Source organism: Lissotriton vulgaris, unplaced genomic scaffold (assembly GCF_964263255.1).
Source record: "Lissotriton vulgaris unplaced genomic scaffold, aLisVul1.2 SCAFFOLD_987, whole genome shotgun sequence".
Classification (NCBI taxonomy): Eukaryota; Metazoa; Chordata; class Amphibia; order Caudata; family Salamandridae; genus Lissotriton; species Lissotriton vulgaris.
Genome location: NW_028246738.1, coordinates 278,488 through 291,256, shown reverse-complemented (window position 1 = coordinate 291,256; position 12,769 = coordinate 278,488).

Here is a 12,769-nt window from a genome sequence, read left to right as displayed (position 1 = left end):
TGGGCGCGGGAGTGACCCAAGTGAATCAAGAGCATACGTTGTTTTTTTACCTTGAACACGCTGTGCAGACTATTGTTATTGTTATTGTTATTGTTATTTTTGATTTGTAGCGTGCTCAATCACCTACAGGCCTCTAAGCGCTCGGGAATCGATGGTAAACAACAACTTTGACAGAACAGAGGGCATCCTCTAGCCTACGTGGCTCACAGGGCTCTCCTGAACAACAGCGTTTTCAGCCCCTTTCTGAAACGTAGGAGGTTTCCTTCCTTTCGTAGTGGCTCAGGTAGTGTGTTCCATAAATGCGGAACCAGCACCGAAAAGGCTCTACCGCCCTTGGTGGCAAGTTTGTACCGAGGGCAGACTAATAGCTGAGAGTCTGAGGACCTAAGAGCTCTCTTTGGGCTATACATTGCCAGGCGATCTTTGATGTAAGCAGGTGCCATGCCATAGATGGCTTTATGGGCGATGCACAGATTTTTAAATTCCACTCGCTCCTTAATAGGGAGCCAGTGGAGGCTTTGTAGCAGGGGGGATGCTTTAGTGTGTCTTGGCTGTCTGAAGATAAGACGAGCGGCATCATTCATCACCACCTGTAGCCTATTTATCAAGGTTTTTGGTAGGCCAAGGTAGAGGGCATTTCCATAATCTATGCGTGAAATCACAGTAGCTGCGACGATGGAACGTAGCATAGACTGGGAAATGATAGGCACTAATTTCCGTAGCTGTCGGATGATATTAGTACAGCTGCCCACCACTGAAGAGATTTGGCTGACCATAGAGAGGTCACAATCCAGTTTGATCCCCAGGCTCTTCACGTTCAAACTGGGTTTTGGGGCTGGACCTAACTCTGCGGGCCAGTAGAGGTCACACCATGGTGAGGTGGTAGATGAAATAACCAAGACCTCAGTCTTGTCTGGATTGATTTTTAGGAGGTTTCCTGTCACTATGAGCACGGTGTACAGCTAAATGTGTGAAAGGTAGAAAGCTCTCATGCACAAATGCATCAACAGTTTATCCACAAGAATGAAGCCATGTAGTAACGTGTGCAAAAGCGCCAAGATGGCTGCCAAGCATAAACAAACTAATGCTAACTTAGCAATGTCTGCAGTTAATTTTATGACCTCACTACACCCTCCCCTGGTCAGTCCATCAGACAGAGGTTTATGGAGAACACGGAGTTCAACAACTTCAGAGTAAGAAGTTAGAGCATTGATCATTATGTGAATTGAGATTTCAGCAGAAAAAAGTCAATTTGGAATTTAGCCTGTAAGTTTTAGGGCGATAGGAGGGAGAGATAGAAAATAAATCTTTTGTCTTTTAATACGGTTGAAGTGTTCAAAATGTCAACAAAAGAGGAAAGAGAAAAAAAAGAAAACCAGCCCCAAAAATATATATATATCCTGTAGATTATCGATGCCAGCCAGGTTAATCCATCAAAGGTTATGAGTAGTAAGTTGCAACAGACTCCAAGAGGAAGTCATTCCTATTGTCAGAAAAAAGAGACGCCATCCAATCAAGAAAAGTGAAAGAACAGACATTTCCTCAATGAGTGGTGCCTCCAGCACCATCAGCAGCCAAATTGCGGTATACTCGATGTTACTTCGTTGTAGGAAATCCTGTGCTGCAGCACAGATATCCCACTGTGCCAAAACTCCAAGCGCAGCCGCGCAGGCCATTAGCCCAACACTCTTGCTCATGGGACACTAAGGGACTCATCAGCAGATTAAAATCTGGGGCAGGAGACACCGTATTGGAGAGGAAAGTACAATGCCCATTCAAATGAACATTCCAAGCAGGTGAAGACAGGTTGCACACAAGTGTAGATGGGGTGGGGCGAGCAGGGAGAGCGGCCGGGTGGCAGGTGGCGCGGGTTAACAGGACTCCTGGGAATCGTAGTCCTGTCCTGCAGCTCGCAGCCCTGCACTCACCCAATCCCTCGCAGGTGAGGTCCAAAGTTCAGCACACGGCGGCTGACACGCTGCAGCGGGACCCGCGAAGCGGGTTCCGCAAGAAGTAGCGGGAAATCCAAAATGCTCCAGCAACAGAGTCTGCCAAGGTGTCCCAGTGCAGCGTTACAAACTAGGGCTTTTCAGGCAGTAGATGGGGCGGGGCGAGCAGGGAGAGTGGCCAGGTGAGGTGGCGCAGGTTAACAGGACTCCTGGGAATCGTAGTCCTGTCCCGCAGCTCGCAGCCCTGCACTCACCCAATCCCTCGCAGGTGAGGTCCAAAGTTCAGCACACAGGCAGCTGACACGCCGCAGCGGGACCCGCGAAGCGGGTTCCGCAAGAAGTAGCGGGCAATCCAAAATGCTCCAGCAACAGAGTCTGCCAAGGTGTCCCCAGAATACCAGTCTGTTAGCTCAGTCTCACGGTTTTGCCTCAACAAGCAGTACTTTCAGTAAAAGCCTGCCAAAAGAGCAGCAGATGTAAGTATTGAAACCAATCTATTGCTATCTGAAGACCATATTTCTCTCAACTCTTCTCAGTACTCCACTGCGCATTTTCGAGCCAGTGGAGCTTGTGTCCAATGCTTCACACCCTTAGAATATCCAACTCAAAATGTGGATTTTGTGCTGAACACTGATGATGTCCAAGCTTGCGTCACTCTTGATGGGTTAATTGTGATTAATCTTCTGTTTTGATTTGAATTAATTTACAATTTTAAGGCAATTGACTGCTTTTTACTTTCCAGAAATGCTAGACAAGTCCATTAAATGATGATCGGTAACTGATGCAGGCTTGTTTTCAAGTGTCTTTTTAAAAGACAATTTTAAAATTCGCCAATAATGGGTTACACACTTTGATAACCTCAACACATGCATGTTCCCATGCCAGAGACGTATTGTGGTCTTGCTTTCCATAGAGATAGAGGAACAGCACTTAATGACATGGTCTACATGTTTCCCGATAGAAAGTGACTGCAAAAAGGTGAAATCAATCCATTCTGGTCTGACATATGTTTGTTAGATTTGAACCCAACCACAAAGTATCAGAACAAATAACATGCAACAGAAAGAAAATAGATTCAAACAATGGTTGAAGATATATAGTAGCAATTGTAAAACTCTCCAAGAATACAGAAGTTGGCAGTTAGGGTGGTTAGGGTTTTGGACAAAGAAGTTGAATTGTGTACCTCCTGTAAGGTTACAGTTTGTGTTGCAATATCTACACCCGTCTCTTTGTTTGCCCCAATGAATTGTAATTTCCATTCAGTAATTAAGATTTATTTTTCTTTTCTAACTTTTAGTTGTCCATTAGTTTGTGCAGATGTAACAATTGACTGCTTTTTTCTGAGACTTACTGTGTTTCTTTGTATACCTAGGAAAAAGGTTTCCCCAGTGGAAAACACTGTAAGTCCTTCATGTTTGGTGGATGGGCATAGTGTGTTTTCGAAAAACAGACTCTTCAATTTTGCCATTTACATGTTACCTTAGATGATACATCAAAGTGCTGCTACCATCAGACTTAGCAGACTGTAAGATTGTGGAAAGTTTATTCCATGCGCGAAGAGTTGCTTACTCCACGTTCCGTGGAAAAATTTCTGCACACTCCGCAGTAAAGCGGAGTTGACCAGCCCTTGCATCCACCCCTCTACAGATTTAATTAAAAATACAATAAAGGTAAAAGAAAAAAAACTTACCTTGACTGGGCATCCCTGGGCTGCCCTCTTCCTCTTCCTTGCCGTCTTAAGGATCTTAATTCAATATGAAATGTCTGGATTCACAGCTAAAGTAGACGGACAAGTGTAAGAAGGTGATGCTGCCGCGTCCCTGAGGACACAGTTGGCACTTTATAGGCGGACGAATGAATTGTAAACGGCAGGTGGGGTTACTTCTAATGAAATGACACCTACAGAGGACTCACTTTTTTGTCTACTTACGATGTGACATTTCAGAACAAATTAGGAACTTTATAAATTTCAAATTTTGGGAAATTCAACCTGAATTGTACATATTGTCCTATACACATGTGGGATGGAACTATCACCATATGAGAAGTTTCAACCAAAGACATTTGAGCCTTGAAAAAGTTGCGGGACAATTTCCCACTCTATCAGCACTTTGTGCCCAAACTACATCTGCCTCTCTGGTTTCTTGTCTATCTATTCGGTGCAGCTCTCACCTCTATCTATCCACCATGCCACATAATTCCACTACACAGATCCACTCCTCACCACAATATTACACCCCACACAATCCCACAACTAACAAATACAACTCTACCACATATTTCCACTCAACACCACACATCCACTTGACTCTAAACCAAAATATATGGGCACATTCCTGCAAATTTGAGACCTATTGGCATTGCCAATGCTTGTTCAGTTTTAACAACAACACTTTTGATAACCATTTGGGAAGTACTTTTTAATTAACTGGTTTGCCGCTTTTCCTTTTCCTTTATGTCTTAATTTGTCGTAATCTTACTGTGGGATGATGTTGCAGGGATTCTGCACTTACACTGAACTATGCACAGGAAACCAGAACCTCAGTGCGTATTGGTGTACCAGAAAACTCACCTCAGTACCCAGAACCCCAATCTGACTAGCAATAGTGTCTCATTCGTTCTCTGTACAATAGTGAAGCTACCAATGATTAGACATCCTAGAACATGTCACTTCGTCCCACTCAGGTATCGCAGGAAGAAGAACACTCTTTCATTCAAATACTCGGACTAGAGTCAACAAGGCACAATATAGCATAAAATGTTTATTTTAACTAACGTACTCTACAATGCAGTATACTAGCCAACACAAGCAACAAAATGCATAAGAACAATATTATCAGCATGGTTACAATTCCATAAAGCACAAATGGGGTAATCATTTTATAATGATAGTGGAAATAGGGCTACAGCGCCTTACCACCCTCACCTTGCTTCAAGCTAGTTTATTATAATTATAGCAGACCTCTAGGATTTGTCGGGGGGAACCCATACCTCTACGTTTAGATGCAAGGTATCACATTGAGGAAATAGAAATTTTTAGGTAGTCAATGTGTCCCCTACTCGCACCCTATCCATGCATCCGTGCCTGCCATGAAGACGCATATGCATTTGCGTCCAACGTTAACATGTCAGTTATTCAGTTCTCCAAGAAAACAACGTTAATTTGGCTTTTAGGCCTATGGTGCCAACGTCTTTACATGGTGCACTTTTAAATATCGCAAAGCACACGTTCTCCACGTTTTTCTGGCTCAGTCGAGCCAGGCCCTTAATTGAGGCTCCGAGTCTCTTCTGTCTCTGAAAGCTGCAGTTTAGGTATGCATCCCTGACCTCTACGTTACATCCTGCCCAGGCGAGCGGTGCCCGGCTCGGCCTGGCCTGCCTGCCAAGACGGTGTTTTGCCTACAGTTATCTGCTCAGCCTCCATAAAAACACATTCCAGTCTAGTGAAATAGGTAAACATATTCCCGGCTGCAGAGCAAAGGGCCCTGCCTTCCTGTCTCCATGCAAGTAATTTACTGCACCCGTTACCATGGTAGGCCCATGGCCCCCGTACATTGCATGAAGAACCATATGCACGCACTAGCATTCAGTAATGAACGGCCTCTGCCCGAGAGACCTTTTACTTCAGACAATACATCCTCTAAACACAAGATACCAGATATGCTATACGTGCAGGTCGTTCTGACATCCCAGACACCAGTCTCCTCTACTAGTGCTAAAGTCAAGCCCCCAGCTCTCCCCAGCTACACGTCTACACCACGTCATGCTCAGTTGCGCGCGCATCCGTGGCAAAGGTTTCTGCTGATCCTGCAAACTTTCTCTAAGCATCCGCCCACTTGTTACTCTTCTCTGACTCATTAAGTGCACGCCTACGTGTACGCCCCCTTACACGCCTTCTTTTATGCCAATGTGTTCTTATCTCTCTCTTTTCACTTGTTACGCCTACTGTATTCATTTCAATTATTGGAAAGGGGCGACCATTCGGTCCCCCCGAACGTATGGTGGAGTACCACGATCCCCCCGGGAAGCCATCTTGGGCGGGAGGCGAGTCTCGGCTGGTATGCCCGAAGCGGCGTAGCCGGGGCGCGCCTTTTTCCCGCCCTGGAGTGGGCTGGCCTAGACACGGACGCGGCCGGGCCACGCCCTCGGGGCAGGCCGGGGTGGGTTTACGCCCGCCCTGAAGATGGATAAAAGGAGCAACAAGCCAAGGAAGCATCCTCTTGTTCCTGTGCTCTGAAGCTGCACCACCTCGCTGCACGTGAGCTCGAGACGGAACGGAGAGCCAATTTTGAGCGTTGTAATCGTTCTTGTTTGTTTTTCAGATACTCTGTCGGAGAATGCCTAAGAAGGCGGGAAAGCGAATGACTACCGACCTGATGCTGCGTGTTCTCATGAAGGAGGTGACCGACTTAAAGAAGCGAATGGCGGAGAAAGACGAGGAAGGGGGGCCGAAACGTCCTCTGGCAGGAGCAGCTCCAGGAGGAAAAGGCAAGAGGCCCAGAAAGGGAGCAGCAGGGGGAAACGTCCCGGTTCCCTGTACCCCACTCGAAGCACCCACTCCTTTGCCGGAGGAAGGGAATCCGATTCCCGTAGTGGTCACCCCCGTGTCCGGGGAGGATATGCCGCCCGAGCTGGCAGCACAATTAGCAGCGTGGTTGGGTAAAGGTAGCAAGGGCGCCACGGCTGACGACGCGCAGGTGTTGATGAGGCAGCTGCGGGAAACAAGGGAAACGACGAAGGCACCATCGCCATCAGTTCCAGTCGCTGATACAGCTTCCGGTTCAGGTAAGCGGCCATTGCCGATTGCGAGGGATGAGTCGGCACCCTCTCGGAGGGAAAAACTGGGTCAGCATGTCCCTCTGGCTATTAAAGAGAAGATATGGGCAGGGGAATATATAAACATCTTCTCGTTGCTTACCGACCATTATGAAATGGAGCATGTTAAGAGCCAGAAAGAGCTCATGCATCCAAGTGTTTGGCGCGCAAAGATGGCCGCCTTTAAGGTAAATGAAAACATTGGTAATTGGGGCAAGGCATGGGGGGTTTTTACATCCATTTTGGGTGAACGTAGGCCCGAATTGCTGCCTGAATTGCCGATTTATCAGTCACGGATCATGGGGTATTCAGTATCTCACGAGGGCAATCATTGGTTTTGTTACGACAATATTTTCAGAAAAGCGAAAGAGCATGATAATAATTTAACTTGGGATTGTTATGATTCTGTGTCCTGGTCAAAAATGGAGGACTCTGGTATGTTGAAGGTGCCATTGGTAGGGAGTAACGTGGGTGAATCGTCCCGCCAATATGCGGGGACGCCCTTTCGATCAGGTACGAGTAACGACAATCACTCGAGGCCAGCCGGCAACGCAATTAAAAGGGGGGTTTGTAGGAACTTTAACAGGGGAAAATGTACTAGGCCCCAGGGGTCATGCAAATTTAGGCACGAATGTGGGGGGTGTGGGCAATCATCCCATCCTGAGTCCATGTGCAGAGCCAAAACAGGTGATAACGGGGGGAGAGGAGGCGCCAAACAGGTCTGACATAGTCCGAGGGGCGCCTTTACCTACCCCGATTGATACCATGGCAATGATTCCCTGGCTCAGCGAATACCCGGATCACGCTTCCGCTGGGGTGTTGCGCAACGGATTTTCATATGGTTTCCGCATCCCAGTGGGGGAGTTTCAGGGTATAGCGAAATGTAAAAACCAGATATCGGTCTTGCAGCATACGACCGTGGTACAAGAAAAGATCGGGAAAGAGGTTACTCGAGGTCGAGTCGCCGGTCCATTTAATGTGCCACCAGTTGCTAACTTTGTGTGTTCCCCTTTAGGGGTGGTCCCCAAGAAGGACCCGGGTGAGTTTCGGCCGATACATAATTTATCAGCCCCACGTGGTCTTTCTGTAAACGATGCGATAGACCCGGAAGTGTGTTCGGTGCGGTACGCATCCTTCGATGAGGCCGTAGCCATTTTGAATCGCCTGGGGCCCGGTGCGCTGATGGCAAAATCTGATATCGAGTCAGCGTTCCGGTTGCTCCCGGTACATCCAGACGATCAGCATCTCCTTGGTTTCATGTTTCAGGGTCACTATTACATGGATAGGTGTATGCCGATGGGGTGCTCTATATCTTGTGCCTATTTTGAAAAGTTCAGTTGTTTCCTGCAATGGGTCTTCACAAGAAAGACGGGGTTTCAACATGTTATGCATTATCTCGATGACTTTTTGTTTCTGGGGGCAGCCGGGGATCCGGAATGTGGACAGGCTTTGACTGAATTTTGTGTCTTGATGAATCAGTTTGGCGTGCCATTGGCACCAGGTAAGACTGTGGGTCCCTCGACTTGCCTCGAGTTTCTGGGGATCAAGCTCGACTCCGAAGAAGGTTGTTTTCGTTTACCAGGTGACAAAGTGTTAAGATTCAGGGCATCCCTGCAAATGTGTATAAATGAGTCTAAGGTTAAGCTACATCAATTACAACAATTGGTGGGACAGTTGAATTTTGCCCTAAGAGTAATACCGATGGCCCGCCCCTTTTCCCGCTCGATCGCTCAAGCCATGGTCGGCCTGAAGGAGGGTCATCATCGCACAAGGCTCTCGGCAGAGGTTCGCCAGGACATGCGCATTTGGTTAGCATTTCTGGCGGATTTCAATGGTCGAATTGTCTGGAACAAACCGGCGGTGTCCTCTGAGGAGCTGGGGCTGTGGACAGATTCGGCAGGGAGCATTGGTTTTGGTGCCATATTCGGCACTCAGTGGTCGGCACAAAAATGGCCGTCATGGTGGCATGATAGTGGACTGACAAGTAACATTGCTTTCCTGGAACTTTTCCCCATTCTGGTGGCCCTGAGAACTTGGCCCGAGGGGTTCAGAGATCACTCTGTGGTATTCTGGTCTGATAACATGACCGTGGTTGAGTGTATCAATAGCCAGGCAGCACGATGCAAATGGATTCTGAGATTGCTCAAGGAAATTGTGTTACTGTGTATGCAATTGAATGTACTATTTAAGGCAAAACATGTCCCGGGGGTGATGAACCAGGCGGCTGATGAGCTTTCTCGTTTTCGTATGCAGGCCTTCTGGGGTTTTCTGCCCACAGCGGACCCGGTGGCAGCACCCTTTCCCGAAGCTCTCTGGTCTCTCGGTGCCCCGAACTACAGAACCTCGTGGGAGAGAGTTTAGCACCCAGGACGAGGAAGGCATATGAAGGGGCGTTCCGTTCCTATTGGGCCTTTTTGGGGGCAGCTAGAGGGGAGCTTTGGGGCCAGGAGGAGTTGGTAGTGAAATTCCTGCTATCCTTACGTCAGGCAGGCAAATCAGTGGCTACGGCTCAAAGGCATCGGGCCGCCATTTCCTTTGTGGCTAGGGCTCATGGGATCCAGGACCCGACAGCGTCTTTCGTTGTGCAAAAAGCGCTACGTGGGTGGCTACGCCTTGAGGGTCGCAGAGTAGATGAAAGGCGCCCGATAGGTCTGGATAGGTTGGCTTTGTTGTTATCTGTACTGCCTGCAACATGTTCATCCCAGTATGAAGCATTGTTATTCCGAGCCGCTTTTGTGCTAGCATTTCATGGGGCTATGCGGGTAAGCGAATTAGTGGCGAGGAACAAGCAGGATACCATGGGGGGACTGTGCCGAGAGCACGTCCAAGTCAGGGGGGAGACAATGACTGTCTCATTTGTCAAGTCCAAGACCGATCAGGGTTCGATGGGGGACTGCATAATGATACGAAGGATCCCCGGGTCCTCCATGTGCCCGGTGAGTTGTGTAGAGGAGTATTTAGCACAAAGGGTGGCATCATGGGGGGGGGCCTTGTTGAGACACGCTGACGCCACCCCACTGACGAGGTTTCAGTTTCAGCGGGTGCTTGCGATGTCGATTACGGCTGCGGGCTTGAACCCGGGCGAGTTTGGGACCCATTCCTTTCGGATAGGGGCTGCTACAGAGGCTACGGCCAGGGGTCTGAATGTCGAACAAATTAAACGTGTGGGGCGTTGGTCCTCCGATTGTTATAAGAGGTATGTGCGGTTGCACATGTTGTGAAGCTGTAACGATGTACTCACGCTTCTTGTTTTTGTTTGGTTTCAGTTGCGCAAGCCTACGAGGCGGGGCGGACTATGCAGTCGACCCAACACCGGGCCAGCGGTCATACTTCACCGGCTGTGAAAAAGGAGGTGTGGGTCGTGGGCCACTCATACGTGAGGCGAGCCGCGGACGTATTCAAAGCAGGTGACATGAATCACGTGGCTGGGGAATACGGGTACAGTGTGTCCTTCTACGGAAAGGGCGGACTCTGTATTGACCAGTTTCAATAATTTTTTGAGGGTTTGTTAGGGCGGACGAGGTCACCGCCATCTATAGTCATAGTACATCTTGGGGGCAATGATTTGGTCACCACTGGTAGACGACTTCTTCTTGAGGCGATGCTTTCCACTGTAAGTTGGTTGGCGAGGAGAGTTCCGGGGTGAACAATTGCATGGTCACATATGATCCCACGTAAGGTATGGCGGGGGGCTATTTCGGTTTCTGCTTTAAACCATTCAGTAAGGAAAATTAATAACAAAGTGAGTAGATTGTTCCGTTCCAATACACTGCATTCTATTTCGCATGGTTGTATTACTGGTGTCAGTATGTATTTGGGGGATGGTGTTCATTTGTCCCGGGTGGGGAACGAGTTACTCATAGGAGACTGTATAGCCTGGCTAAAGACTTTGAGACATGACCTTTAGGTAGGAGTGTTGTGGGGGGTCCGGATAGCCGGTCAACTATCCGGCCTGTGGCGGTAAGGTCATGATCGGTGAGCACTAATTGGAAGATCCCTATGAGTGGGCGTCACCCATTACGGATGGGAGCGCTCGAAGGAGGTGGCCATTGGCCCCTCAACGGGGAAGGCGGTCCCTTCTAAGGATGGGACGCCGAAAGGAAAGGAAAGGCGGTCAAGGCCCCTTCCTGGGTAGGGGGGGCTACAGCCCCCTCCCGGAGAATTTCCCGGGGCCAGGACATCTGCGACGGCAGATGTGGTAAGTTGTGTGGGGTTTGGGGGGGGGTCTACGCTACCTTCTAGATTCCTCACACGAGTCCTCGGACGACCTTTAAGTGGCGTCGAGTTTATTGAGGCCCCCGTCAAGTCAAGGGAAATTGGTAATTGCACTCGAGGTACACCTCTGTGCGGTCGCCCCTCACAAGTGAGGGGGATATGTCTGGTCAGGGATCTTGACACCGGTTACGACCTTGCCGTTGGCCCTTAAACGTTAGGATGTACAATTTCAAAATTTCAAGTTAGATGTTTTGTAGGATGTTAGTTCGGCTAGGAGAACCTTTGTATTAGAGAATATGTTAAGGTTAGCCAAACATCGCAATGTGGTAATGAAATTGTACATAATATGAAACTGTTATTTTTAATGTTTTAATTTTGTTTCATATTTTAATAAATACGGCCGGGAGGGTCACTCCCTCCCGTCTTCCAAAAAGTTCAGAATTGTTTCCGGTTTCCCATCCTTGGGGATTGTGTTGAGAGGGGGTGGCGGGTATCTCAGCCATATGGAAAGGGGCGACCATTCGGTCCCCCCGAACGTATGGTGGAGTACCACGATCCCCCCGGGAAGCCATCTTGGGCGGGAGGCGAGTCTCGGCTGGTATGCCCGAAGCGGCGTAGCCGGGGCGCGCCTTTTTCCCGCCCTGGAGTGGGCTGGCCTAGACACGGACGCGGCCGGGCCACGCCCTCGGGGCAGGCCGGGGCGGGTTTACGCCCGCCCTGAAGATGGATAAAAGGAGCAACAAGCCAAGGAAGCATCCTCTTGTTCCTGTGCTCTGAAGCTGCACCACCTCGCTGCACGTGAGCTCGAGACGGAACGAAGAGCCAATTTTGACCCACCCACCAGCCCCTGAGGACAGCAAGTAGTTTTGAATAAAGTTGATGTGGTAACTTTTTGTTTACAGGTCGGATTATTATCGTGATAACCTTGAATATGCAATAAAGAAATGGTCAATTTGTGGTATGTCTTGCAAATAAAGTAATCTTGCTCTAGTGTTGATCAGTAGCATGTTTTAATAAAATCGTTGCTTTTAACTGTCTTTTAAGTAATTTAGGCATTTAGTTTAGAACTCATTTAGTTTAGAACTGTCGTATTTATTTTGGTCGGGCGGTAAGGTCATGATCGGTGAGCACTAATTGGAAGATCCCTATGAGTGGGCGTCACCCATTACGGATGGGAGCGCTCGAAGGAGGTGGCCATTGGCCCCTCAACGTGGAAGGCGGTCCCTTCTAAGGATGGGACGCCGAAAGGAAAGGAAAGGCGGTCAAGGCCCCTTCCTGGGTAGGGGGGGCTACAGCCCCCTCCCGGAGAATTTCCCGGGGCCAGGACATCTGCGACGGCAGATGTGGTAAGTTGTGTGGGGTTTGGGGGGGGGTCTACGCTACCTTCTAGATTCCTCACACGAGTCCTCGGACGACCTTTAAGTGGCGTCGAGTTTATTGGGGCCCCCGTCAAGTCAAGGGAAATTGGTAATTGCACTCGAGGTACACCTCTGTGCGGTCGCCCCTCACAAGTGAGGGGGATATGTCTGGTCAGGGATCTTGACACCGGTTACGACCTTGCCATTGGCCCTTAAACGTTAGGATGTACAATTTCAAAATTTCAAGTTAGATGTTTTGTAGGATGTTAGTTCGGCTAGGAGAACCTTTGTATTAGAGAATATGTTAAGGTTAGCCAAACATCGCAATGTGGTAATGAAATTGTACATAATATGAAACTGTTATTTTTAATGTTTTAATTTTGTTTCATATTTTAATAAATACGGCCGGGAGGGTCACTCCCTCCCGTCTTC